Source organism: Triturus cristatus, chromosome 3_2, assembly GCF_964204655.1.
Source record: "Triturus cristatus chromosome 3_2, aTriCri1.1, whole genome shotgun sequence".
Taxonomy (NCBI): domain Eukaryota; kingdom Metazoa; phylum Chordata; class Amphibia; order Caudata; family Salamandridae; genus Triturus; species Triturus cristatus.
The window spans coordinates 955,268,917-955,282,625 of NC_140584.1; the positions used below are offsets into that span (position 1 = coordinate 955,268,917).

The 13,709-nt window shown below is 47.0% G+C and overlaps 1 protein-coding gene and 1 long non-coding RNA gene across 6 annotated transcripts in view; one reads left to right on the top strand and one right to left on the bottom strand.

Annotated features, from left to right (window-relative positions):
- The window catches only part of ACACA (acetyl-CoA carboxylase alpha), a 938,215-nt gene that overhangs the window by 349,195 nt on the left and 575,311 nt on the right, over window positions 1–13,709 (bottom strand). The gene's annotated exons all lie outside the window — the stretch shown is intronic.
- LOC146858875 (uncharacterized) lies at window positions 6,099–9,939 on the top strand. The gene is made up of 2 exons (XR_014980036.1): window positions 6,099–6,324; window positions 7,473–9,939. It is a non-coding gene; the product is annotated as an uncharacterized LOC146858875 (long non-coding RNA).

Here is a 13,709-nt window from a genome sequence, read left to right on the forward strand (position 1 = left end):
TATAATGGCAACTCACCACGGGATCGCTGTTTTCCCCCATTGGCCGCTGTATCTTTTCGTCTCGGCGCCGGGATACTCTGCAGAGTAGCTGTGCGCTCTACAAGTCCTTTTTAACATAACATAACATCGCCAAGCATCCCAACCCAGTTGCCACGTGTTTCTTTTGCGTATGCATTTGGAGCATGGCATATGCTTAGGAAGGGGGCAGCAGGGTGGTGTTGTGAAGCAATTAGAGCAGCATTAAGAGTACTGAAGTCATTATGTTCTCTTACGCTATTTTTCTTGCTATCTTTTTCCTGACTTACTGGAGACACAATTTCACAGCCCCAAACTGCTCAGAGGTGGATACAGAATATGCCACAAAAGACACCTGGTCATAAGCTGGATCTTTCGGATAAGATGCATCCAGTGAGTCATGCTTGCAAAAGCATGGAGGGCTGGCCAAGTGTCTGCACAACACATTTTATTATTGGTTACCAGCCTCTGGCAAGCCACCAGTAGATGATGATGATGCTTGTTCCCATGCCACTGGCAAGCAAGTCAGTGTTGCCGAAATCAAAATGTAAGATCTTCCCAGCCACCGTGAACAGTTTGAGCTAAGGAGTTAATCAAGTTCTCCGTCAGCATGGGCAAAACCACATGCCCAATATCCCTAGCAGTATGGCAATAGCGGACCAGAGGGCAAGAAGTGATCAAAGGGCACTGAACTAGACGGCCGGAGGAGAAAACTCTCTTGCCCATGGCATCAATATGTTTAGTCTGTCTATCTGGTGTAGCAGACGGAAAATATGTTACATTGATATTACAAGTAGAAGTTTGACCATCAGGATCTCAGATGTAGGATGTGGTGTCAAGAATTTAGGGTCCCTATGCACTGACCTATGGCGTACAGCAATGGAGAGATAATTGCGGGCCGAAAATGGTTTTTAACAGTTGACATATTCAGGTCAACTAAAGACTAACTAAACTGCAACAGAGGCTCTGAAGTGGAAGCTCAGGGTTGATGCATATGTCAAAATGTTAGGATTGTTCTCCTCAGTCTGCAGTGGTAAGTCCAAGACCTCTGCTGCCCTATGAACCACAAGAGCAAAATAGGCACTTTCCTTGGTCAGAGGAATTAAAGGCGAATCTCAAGCAAATTCAGCCGACGTATCAATGCCACTGTATGTATGCATAAGGTATTTCTATATCGCAAACCTAGCCGAAAGGCAGCGGAGCACTGGACACCGTCAAAGACAAGCAAAAAGTCAATGAGTAAGAGGTCAGGTAGCTATGCTGTGGATGGTTAATGCACTGTGATGGACACTGGCATTTTGTGATATCCATTTGCATGTTGTAAATCAAGGTACAGACAGACATGAGCAAATGAGGAGAAAGCAATTATTCTTATCCTCTTCGCCTTCATCATTATGTTAGAGTGGCTTAAGGCCTTGCACAGACATTTGAATTTGATCCAAAAACCGCTTTCATTCTACAGAAATACTGTTGCTAAGGAAAGGAAACCAGAGGAGAATCCTCCACAACTTTTGGGTGTGCTTTTATGATGGTGTAGTGACACATGTAGTCTCTCGCTGAAGAGTGATCGAGGTCCAGGCAGGCACCGAAGTCAGATCTGAGAACGACATCATTGGAGCCGGCGGCGATGCGGGTAGAACACCAGCCTACGAGGCCTGCGGCAGAGGAGCTGAAGCACAGCCTGGCACTGGTGGTGTAACAGACTGACTTTGCTCAGATTCAGGCCCTGCTAGGGCAGCCCCACAAGTGGCAGGTCTGGTGGAGTCTTGAGAGGTCCATGGGTCCAGAGAGAGACTGAGTATAGCTAATTAGCTACAGTATAGCCTTCTTAAGCGCCGCAAATTGCTGTAGAGTCAACGATGGCCCGGAAACAAGGGCCACATCAGCTCCCTAGTCAGCACTGGAGGAAGAGGAAGGACAACCCAGAGTGGGGTTCCTCAAATGCTGACTGTGTGATCTATCCCTGAAGCTGGAGCGTCTGAACATCGATAAGTTATGGTTGTTTATAATGCCTTTTCTTTGACCTGTCCTTCGACTTCAGCTTTAACTTACTGGAGATGGAAAACCTGGATTGAAACCAACCTAATTTCTTGCATTCAGCAATGTAGAGTTTAGCTTCCTGCTCTCTGAGGACCTTCATATGTATCAGAGAACATTTGTTGCAGGAATTGAAGTCATGGTTGGAACCGAGACACCATAAAGAGATGTCATGTGCTACAGATGTCATACGAGCAACAAAAGTTGAAGTTTGTCATCTTCCGGGAAGACGTCTTTGCACATGGCCAAACATTTAGGAAAAACAAAACTGTGGTTAAAAAAAACAACTGGTAGCAGCAGAGCTCAGGATCTCTGTAGTAAGGGCGCAGGAAAACAGGAACTGATTTTAACCTACGAGGGGAACTCTTATATGTTGCTCTAAAACAAGGGGACATCTCAATCACAAAAAAATAGAAGAATAAGGGCAGGTAGGGAGTCACCATGTATACTAAAGGAAACAAACCCAAAGGGGATGCGCTACCAGGCATGTGACAGAACCAATCACAGCTTCATATCCGAACTGTGGGAAGAGAGGAACTAGCAACCCATAATATTTTTTTTTATGCGGGTCAACAAGTGCGCTGCATGCAGCAGTGGCTGCCCCACTGTGAAAAGTTCTGGAACTTTATAGGACTTATTTAAAAGTAACAATGTTAATCCTTTACTTAGTCTGCACCTGAAACGAAATGGTTTCTGGGTGCTTCACTCTTGCCTCAGTGGTGCTCATGTTATCGATTTCAAAAGGATGAGCGAGTCAACCCCGCTTGATCTCTTAAGGGAAGGTGTAAATCAGCCTCCCCCACACTGAAAGGCTTCGACCATACAGGGGTGGGGGGGGGGGGGGGGGTTCACTTCGCTGTACAATACTGCAGGAAGGTGTGCACTCCCAACTGCCAGCAAGTAAAATCAAACGCAATGAAAGCCTCACTGCGGTGGCAATGTTTATTCCTGTATACTGCAGTTAGTACCTCATTCTTTGATAACTAACATAATACATTCGCATTATATTTACTCCATTTACCCTGGCCTACTCGTATTTTCCCTAATGCACATACGTAGTTGTGATTCAACTTGGGAACATGCATGTCCTGTCTCTAGACTACCTAAAAACGAATCAACAGATAAGAAGTATGAAAAAACGCAGTTTATCTCTTTGCATCAGTCAGTCACATGAAACAAAAGTCACGCCGTCTTCGAGGTAGTAATGGCCGGCAGACCAATATTCTCAACAGCTTCCGAGCTCTGCAAGGCTGTCACGAACCAGCAACGACGCCTCAAGGATCGCAAAGTCAATCGCCAATAGTTACGCGGGTTAGTCCTCACCCTGTAGTTATCGGTTGACTTAGTGGTTTCTTTCTGGCTAGGGCGCTTCTGCTGACCTTGCATCGGACGGTGACTGCTCTCGCCCTCCCTATAATCCCCAGTTCACTGCGGGAGCTGAATGGAGCACCCCCTGGGAGATGCGCCGCGCCGGGCAAAGACGAACTAAATTTAACAAAAGCAATACATGCAAAATGCAGTTCAAATGCAACTGAACATAGTTTATCAGTTTATTTTCATTTACAGTGATTTTTTTTTAATGAAGCCAACTCATGTTTTGTCTTTATGCTCTAAAGACGTTTTCAAAGGATCTTTTTATTTTTATTTTATTGTTTTATAGAAAAGTGGCCAATTAGCACATTAGTAGTCAAAGGAACACAGTGCCACATAGACATGAAAAAGTGCCCGTCAACATGGTTGATTATAATACTTGGTGAAAGACCGAATGATGCTAGTGATATTATTTTTGAGGCCGCGACGGGTGACTGTAAGATGCTCCTTTGACGCTGATGTACAAGCCCCTTTCTGATTTTTCACATTGGACAATTTTGGAAAGAGCCTTAGAGCACAATGGCAAACACATATTGGCAGTACTGAAATGAAAAATCAGCCTGAAAGAAAACAAGGTGATTAACTACTTTCAACTATAATTTGAATATATTATGGGCCTCTTTTTAATATCAGGGTATGCTATAGGTGCTACTGTTTGAATTTACGTGTAAACCAATGGGGTTGTACATCTGGGTTGACAGCGTGTGCAACATTTATTCCACTTTTTGCTTAATACCCAAGTACTTTTGGCAATAAGATACACAAATGTTACTTTATTTTCTATAATAAACCCCCCTGTGGTGTGTGCTGTGTTGAGTAATGTTGCCTTGTAAGTATTTCCTGTATTGACAAAAATGTGTTGCCTTTACGTCACTCCTACATACAAGAGTGCACTTTGAGTACAAGTACTAATAGTTGTTCCATTCCAGAATACACTCAGAATCCTGCGTGTGAAGAAGTTGCTGAAAACGTTTTGTAAGAACTACATTTCCCACAATACCCAAGTACCAAGCCAACTCACTAGGCATGCAGGCTCTGTGCACAAGGAAATGTGGTGCTGAACTACAAGAAGACCCCAGATTTGATCCAGCTGTAGACATGTCTCTTGGAAGTCTGCAGTGCTGGGGATTGCCGCTGCTGCTACCCTCACTGGCTGAAAGTAACTGCACGACTACTCACATCAGAGTGCCCCTCCAGCACAGAGACAGCAAAGCTTGGTGTCAGTACAGGACATCTTTCGTCTGTGGAGCACCTTAGTACCTACAACCCTTTGACACTGAATATGCACTTCTCTTTCACTAGTGAGGCACCTTACCAACGACACTAACAGAGCACCTTCACCCTGCCCTCTAGGTCTGTGTTCTTGGAATGACCAGCTGAGCCGCCACTTTGCCCATCTTCTTGCAGCAAGACCCTGTCACATCTTCCAAAAAGCCTTTGTCGCACGGCCTCTGGGCCGCTTCTAGATGTAGAAGCACACTACTTTTAAATAAATTACAACACAACCTAGGCTTCACACTATAATTGATGCAACTGCACCAAATAATGTGTTCTTCGCTGAAGTGCAGCTGGATTACAGTAGTCTCCCAGGTAGATTCAGTACGACTGTGGTACAACATTCAGCAGCCAGAACCTCCAGCGTGTTGTGATTTGGCAAATCGCAAAATCAGCCAAGGAGCGCGATTAACACAATATTTACCATTTTGGCCACAGGAAAAAGGTCTCCCAGAAGACAGGAAAACTTCTTATTGGCTGTACGCACACACATCACTCCAAGCCGCCATACAGCCTTAATTGCTGAGGCAGTGATCAAGCCACGGTGACGGCCTCAGTGGTGCTCCCCTCTTCCCACACATGCAAACCTTACTGTTACATCTACGGGGTAGAAATGGAGTCTAATGGCAAAAATGTAATTCCACGTGCCTGAGTTTTACACACCGTGGCAGGAATGGTTTGAGTGGTTTGTACTGCTTTTGGATTCCTTGTGGCATAAAAATAAGGACAGAAGGGAAGTGGAACCGGTACGAGTACTGATTGTTTTGATTAGTTAGGACCTGCGATGAGGAGATTTTGAGCAGCACAAAATATTTTTGAATGTTATTTAGTGAATATTCAATACAGAGAACTAATTTGGAAGAAGCGCTTATTTTGATGTCTAGAACCAGGCAGTACATATAGGGTGTGACACGAACCTCCGATTATACTACAATGACAAATTTGGGAAGTATCTAAAACATATAATGAACTTCCCTGGTGATGCCCTGGGTCAAGCAGGAAAGGCGGGGGGGGGGGGGCACCTCACCTCGGATAGGTTTGGATTAACGAATAGGATATGTTGTTAGTAGAACCGGGATGAGTACTGACTGGTATGATTGGTTATGCCCTGCGATGAGAAGGGTTTTGAGCAGCACTAAGTATTTTTGGAAGCTGTTCAGCGAACGTTGACTTTATACGTATTTACTTGGAGGTAGCTCTTATTCTCACGCCTGGAACCAGGAAGGACAAACCGGGTGCGACGCGCACTTGCGATTATATTACAACGACATATTTGGGATGCATCTTCCAAAACACATTAGGATCTCTCATGGTGACGCCCCGTGTCAGGCAGGGGGCGGCACCTCGCCTCTGATAGGTTGGACGAATGAACATGGTAGGTGGGCACTGGAGCCGGATGTGGCTGCAGTGGTTAGACAGGGTTTGATAGAATGGGTTTTAACATGGTAGGCCCAGAAAGGAAACACGCAAACGATATGTAAATATTTTTGGAGGGCTTCAAATGCCACAGTGTGGATTGGCTGATATATATCTTTTTTTTAATGACTGGTATGAAATGGAGCACGGCGGAAATCAATAGATTGGCAGAGTCAGATATGCGTTAGAAGGGAAAGCGGCATGTTATAGGTGAGTGCACGGGACCTTGGGGAATTACTTATGAGGCTCCGGCACGAGCAACATGAGAGTAGAAACGGGGGCATCATGGAACAGTTGTCCACTCAGCCTCTTGCTTTGATCTGAAAGCGGTTAATTGGGTCCTATGAATTGGGAGTTTTAAAACTCCAATTGTGAAGATTATTTATGATTGGAATGCCCGCGGAGCACAGCGTAGGTATGGGATGTGGAGCATGACAGGATGATGGAATTATAGTGGTGGCTTAAACAGCATACCTGGGACTTATATATATATAGATGCCAGGCAAAACACGTTAGAGCTATGTTTTTTTTCTCTCTCATTGTAGATGAACACCTACATACAAGCCTATACTATGAAAACCATATTAAGAATGGGCGCAATTCAGGACACAACAGGATGAGTGATTTTTGTGAAATTTGTATGTAATATATTAACACCGAGTACAATTTCACTAATTAAATAGGGGTTTGGAATCCTGAATAATGTAGGATCACATTTGAAAAACTTGTTGGGATTGAATTGTTGGTGTTGAGGGGAAGAGTTTGAGGCAAAATGTGGGGACCATGAACAATGCTGATGAGGGATTGCATTGAATAAGACTACGGGGGATTTGAACATTGGTGTTGAGGTGAGGAGTTTGATTTATAGTGTGGGTACTACAAACTATAAGAAACGATTAGAAATTAAATGGCACTATTTAATGAGTGAATATGTTAATTTCGTCTTTTAGTTCATTTTTTTTTTGGGGGAAAACCTTTATTGTTCACAGTAGCATCATCATGTGGTGTACATTCACTATCCATGGCGCCGAAGCAGTTAGGCAACATGCAGATGTTTCCAGACAATATGACACAGCCATTCAGCCGGCAACCCGGGGGTCCGGCGGCGTTGTACATGTTGGCAATGTGACAGTCATTAGGTGCACACTTTAATAGATGGTAGGTCTATGGTGCGTTTCGTTTTAGTGTGGTGTTCCTTATTCGTATCTTTCGTCTTTTAGTTCATGAATTGGAATAGATTGGATATAGACAGGGAGGCTGATTAATTTCTTTAATGAGTGATTGGAATAATATATTGTTTACATTTTAATGGTTTTGTTAGAACAATGATCATTGACGCGCTTGTTTTCAATTTACAGCCCTGATGTCCATTTAGGACGAAACGCGTTGGCTGGATTGACTTGATTTCTGTGGTCTGGATGAAATATTGGATTGAAAAATAAACTAAGAATTGATAATTCAACAAAAAGACTCCCTAAGGACTTTCTTTACGTGGGATATTAAGAATGGACGATTAATGAGCATTCTGCTCTGAATTTTCACAATCATTGAAGGACTAATGAATTGCACGCTCCATTTGCATTGGTTGTAGTTTTGTTGTACGTGGCACAGTGGCGGTGGAACCCCATAAAGTAGAGCGTGATTGGAGCTCAGAGATAAATTTCCTGGATAACACACCAGTGCGCACTTTGCTTACTGCCCTCACCACTGGTGAGTTGTTTAATTAAGTTACAACCACTTTGACTCCCAGCATGCCATCCATGTACTCAGTCTCAATCCTGATAAGCTGACGTGACCTCTGCCCCCCTCATCATCTAAAAGACCTTGGTACGGAATGGACACTAATCAATGCCATCCCTATAGACGGTGTGCCAGGAATAAGAGTGTTTAGGCAAGTGGCCCACCACAAGAAACATGCAACATAAGAACGCCTTTGCTGTGAGGTGAAGCCCCAGAATCATGCAATGACATATCTTCTGAACATGGCAGACGTTACCTCTTGTATTATGTCATAGCACAATAGACATTTTCAAGGGCTTAAGTATATAGGAAACAACAATGTCATCTGCAGTGAGATTGTGTGTTGTGATGTCGTCGACTGGGAGACCCTGTTTAGCGATACTGTGACCAAGGAAACGATGTTCTTTGATCTCATGAGCAGTGAGATAGTATACTGTGTGATGTTGTTTACAATGTGGTGTCATCTGCAATGGTACATTGGGTTCTCTGACATCAACAGCGAAGCAGTGGCTTCTGTGATGTCATCAGAAATAAGACTGTTTTCTGTGATGTCATCTGTAGTTCAAGCATTCCAATATGCAATCAGCAGGGAGACCATGTAATTACCCACAGTGAGGCAGTAGGGTGCTGTTATGCGACAGTAGTGAGACAATTTTCTGTAGTGTCATCAGTAATGCTATGTGTCATATCATCAGAAATGTGGTATTCTTTGTAATAGTACAATGGGCAGTGTGACATTTCAATCAGTGAGGCAGTGGATTCTGTGATGCTTTCTGCACTAATACCTCTAATAAAGAACTAGAGCGCTACAAGGCTACAAGGATAAAGCAGGTCACCATCTATACTGGAAATTCCAGTTAATCAATTGCAAATATGGTAACTGGACCTAGATACGCTGTATGGCTTCCAGACATTGGGCTACATGTGTAAAGTGGAAAAATGAGAGGCATTTTTCTGTTTAAGAAAAAATACCAATTCAAACTAATGGGCGCCAATGTACATCAGTAACCATACTCAAGAGCAAATGGAACTATCCGAAATGAGTCGAGGTGAAATCCTGCATATGTTCAGACGTTTACTTCAGGAACTGGATTCAGAGAAAAACGTGCAATTAGTCATTCGGAATTCACGCCACGGTTGAACAACATGCTGCTGGTCTGAAGCTGTGGTAAGTGCACAGCGCAGACTGCAGGAAAGGAGCTAAACGTGTATAAATATACAAGCACTGCTTCTTTGATAGTATTCTTTCAAATATTAGGGGGAATTGTGTTTCCCTTGTTTGTGGCATCCTGTAGGTATACTCAGACCCTCAACAGAATATAGCAAACAAACACTCTCAGACACTTTAAACGTGCCTATTTCACAGTGGAATACTCTGCTAAAACAGTTTCCATTGATTTAAGGCTGCAAATAAATGATCACAAGTAAAATAAAGTGCTGCAATAATGCCGCAAGCTGCCCATTTTTGTGCCGCAAAATTTGCAAATCTATTGAGCAATATCCTGGGGGGCCTCAACCGCACAGATCAGATAGAACATTCAGACCAGCTCGGAGAAGCAATTCAGCCTCTGGTACAGGTGGGAGAGGCAGGCTAGGTCAAGCCCAGCTGGCTCCCAAGGGCTAGCTCTGGCTCGGCCATCAGGTCCTCATTCTATTACAGCTACGCCCCACCTGTCTGCCAGTGCAACACAGGGATTTACTTTTCTGACCCAGAAGAAGAGTTACAGCCACACAAGGTAGGTGATGTCTGTGCCTTCAGCAAAACTGGTGTCATGCCAGCTCAGCTAAAGGCACTGCTGCTTTGCTGAGCAGGCACCATATGTAATTCAAAGTTTTTTGTTTTTCAAACACAAGCTCCCAATGCGCGTGTGGAAAAAACAAAAATGGTGATTTCTTTGGTTTCTTGTCAGGACCCGGCATTCTTTCCCTGAAGGTTACAAATAAAAAATTGTACATTGGAACGTCTGCTGTGTTTCTATGTTTAAATTTCAAAACTATCACGTTTAACAAATGTAACTCAATGCGATGATATGAATTAAAATGTACTAAACTGAAACACAGAGGTTGAATAAACATCTTTTTTTATTTTAAAGAGTCTTTATATTTTGACATGATATCTGTTGAAGAACAAGTTACTTACCTTCGGTAACGATGTATCTGTAAGAAACATTAGTTAGTTAGATTCCTCACCTTAGAATATCCCCAGGCGTCAGACTGGATCCGGAAGATTTTTCATCAGCAATACCCCTTGCGCGTCGCTAGGCGTCGTCTGCGGCTCCGCGTCCGTCGTCGGCGTCGTGCGCCGGAATGACGTCGTCGGAGTACTTAGACGCCGCCCTCGCGCGCTGACGTCAGTTCTTGTACATAGCCTTCCGCGCCAGGAACGCAGAGCCATGCAAGATACCGACACTGGTGCCAAAAATTCTAGGGCCCTGAAAGGGATAGCCTTAACCCTAGATGTCAGTTCGCAGAACGGGGAGGATGGGTGGGTCAGTGAGGAATTTAACTAACTAATGTTTCTTACAGATACATCGTTACCGAAGGTAAGTAACTTGTTCATCTGAAAGAAACATGTTAGTTAGATTCCTCACCTTAGAATAGATACCCAAGCAATACCATCCCCGGTGGTGGGTCTGCGAACCAAGATCACACCAGAAAGTCCTGGAGGACAGAACGGCCAAAGAAGCCATCCCTCCGGACTTGGCTGTCAAGGCAATAATGCCTGGCAAACGTGTGTAGCGAAGCCCACGTTGCCGCCTGATACATGTCCTGCAAAGGGACACCCCGTCCCAAAGCAGTAGTAGCCGCCGTGGCCCGAGTAGAATGGGCGCGCAGCCCAACAGGAGGGTCCTTTTTTGCCAAGGAATAACAAATTTTGATGCACAAAACGACCCACCGAGAGATGGTCCGTTTGTGCACAGCTTTCCCCTTCTTAGCACCCACGTATCCAACGAAAAGTTGGTCGTCCACCCGGAACTGCTTTGTGCGGTCCAGATAAAAGGAGAGCGCACGTTTGGGGTCCAGACGGTGGAGCCTCTCTTCCTCTTTGGAAGGATGCGGAGGCGGAAAGAAGGTGTGCAAGGTGACAGACTGCCCAAGATGAAAGGGGGTCACCACTTTCGGAAGAAAGGAGGGACGAGGCCGAAGGACAACCTTGTCCGGATGAACAGAGAGAAAAGGAGGCTTTGATGATAAAGCCTGGAGCTCACTCACCCGTCTAGCCGAGGTGATGGCTACCAGAAAAGCAGTCTTAAGCGTCAGCAGACGAAGAGGACAATTATGAAGAGGCTCAAAGGGAGCGCACATTAGAAATGTGAGAACAAGATTCAAGTCCCACTGAGGCATTACAAAAGGGACAGGAGGGAACGTGTGAGTAATGCCTTTTAGAAAGCGTGTAACTACAGGGGACTTGAAAAGAGAAGGCTGATCAGGAAGCCGCAAGAAGGCAGAGATGGCAGCAAGATAACCTTTCAAGGTGCCCAGGGCAGAGCCCTGCCGGGCCAAAGAAAGAAGAAAGAGGAGGACCTCAGAAAGAGGGGCGGAAAGGGGATCCACAGCCTTTGCTGTGCACCATGCCACAAATTTGTTCCACCGGCAGGCGTATACCTTCTTTGTGGAGGGACGCCTGGCTGCCAGAATGATATCACAGACTTCAGGAGGCAAGTCAAATGGCATCAACTGCTGCCGCTCAATCTCCACGCATGGAGGTGGAGGCTGCACAGGTTCGGGTGTAGGACAGTCCCCTGCTGCTGCGACAGAAGATCCTCCCGAAGAGGCAGACGTATCGGAGGATCGGTCAACATACTGAGTAGCTCGGGATACCAGTACCTTCGTGCCCAATCCGGGGCCACCAAGATGACTTGGGCCCGGTCGTGCCTGATCTTCTTCAGCACTCTGGGCAGAAGTGGTATAGGCGGAAAGGCGTACAACAGACCGCAACTCCACTCGTGACGAAAAGCGTCGCCGAGCGAGTGCCGCCTTGGAAATTCCAACGCGCAGAACTGCTGACATTGCGCGTTCTCTTCGGTGGCGAATAGATCTAACCAAGGCTCTCCCCACTGCTGAAAGAGACCATGCGCCACTTCGGAGTTCAGACGCCATTCGTGATCCATCATGCACCAGCGGCCGAGTTTGTCTGCTCTGGCGTTCAGAGAGCCCGCCAGATGTGGAACCACAAGGGTGACGCCCTGGTGTTCCAGCCACGTCCAGAGGCGCAGAGCCTCCTGACAAAGGGTCCACGACCCCACCCCGCCCTGTTTGTTGCAATACCACATGGCGGTGGTGTTGTCCGTGAACACCTGCATGACACTTCCCCTGATAGAGGGAAGGAAGGCTTTCAGTGCAAGTCGGATCGCTCTCAACTCCAACAGGTTGATGTGGAGGCGAGACTCCGCCGGAGACCAGAGGCCTCTGATCTCTGCCTCTCCCATATGGCCACCCCATCCCAGGAGGGACGCATCCGTCACTTTGACATGCTCCGGTGGGGGAAGGGAGAGGCTCTTGCCCGTGACCCAATCGCGGTCCGTGAGCCACCACTGCAACTGCTGTGCAGTGCCCTCCGAGATCAAGACATGGTCGGACAGGTTGCCGTGATGCTGGGCCCACTGAAACTTCAGGTCACACTGCAGAGCCCACATGTGCCGCCTGGCGTGATGCACTAGTAGGATGCAGGAGGCCATCAGCCCCAGAAGCCGCAACACTAGCCTGACCGAAACCCAGGATAGAGGCCGAAAGATGGGAATCAGGGCCTGAATATCCCGGACCCGCTGTTCCGGCGGATAGACCCGGAACTGCGCCGAATCGAGAACCGCTCCGATGAAGAGGAGCTTCTGAGAGGGACTCAGGTGTGACTTCGGCACGTTGATGGAAAACCTCAGCAAATGCAGGAGATCCGCTGTAGTCTGGAGGTGGGAGACGACTGCCTGGGGCGAGCCCGCCTTCAACAACCAGTCGTCGAGATAGGGGAAGACTGGAACCCCTGATCTGCGCAGATGAGCTGCGACCACCGCCATCACTTTCGTGAACACCCGAGGGGCACTGGTAAGGCCGAAGGGGAGCACGGTAAACTGAAAGTGCTCTTGACCCACCGTGAACCGCAGGTAACGCCGGTGGGCCGGCAGGATGGGGATGTGGAAATATGCGTCCTGCAAGTCCAACGCTACCATCCAGTCTCCCGGGTCTAGGGCAGCTAGAACCTGAGCCAAAGTCAACATCTTGAACCTTTCCTTCCGGAGGAAGGCATTGACGTTCCGGAGGTCCAAGATAGGGCGTAGGCCCCCTTTGCCCTTCTTGGGAACCAGAAAGTAGTGGGAATAACAACCACGACCTACTTCTGGGCTCGGAACGCGCTCGACGGCCCCCTTGGCCAAGAGGGCCGAAACTTCCTCGTGGAGAAGATTCAAATGATCCCCCGAGATACGGTGGTGCTGCGGTGGCATGGCTGGAGGGGTCGTCTAGAAGGGGAAGGAGTAGCCCCTTCGGACGATTTGCAGCACCCACCTGTCCGATGTGATGGACCGCCAGTGGAGCAGGTGATGGCGAACTCTGCCGCCCACTGGCATGGAATGGGCCTGAAAGCTCGGACTAGGAAGGCTTTGAGGCGGATGCTGCCGGGGTGGATGTGGGCTGACCGCGTCGTCCTCCAGAACCGCCTCAGCGGAAACCACGTCCGCGCGCAGGTTGGTTCTGCGGCTGGTGGCTAGGCGGACGTGAGGAGGCACCCCTTCCTTGGCCACGAAAGGGGCGAAAGGCGGAAGTTTGCGACCGCGGGCCGAGAGGCCCAAGGACTTGGCCGTAGCCCAGGAGTCCTTAAAGCGATTCAGCGCACTGTCCGCTTTCTCACCAAAAAGGCGAGT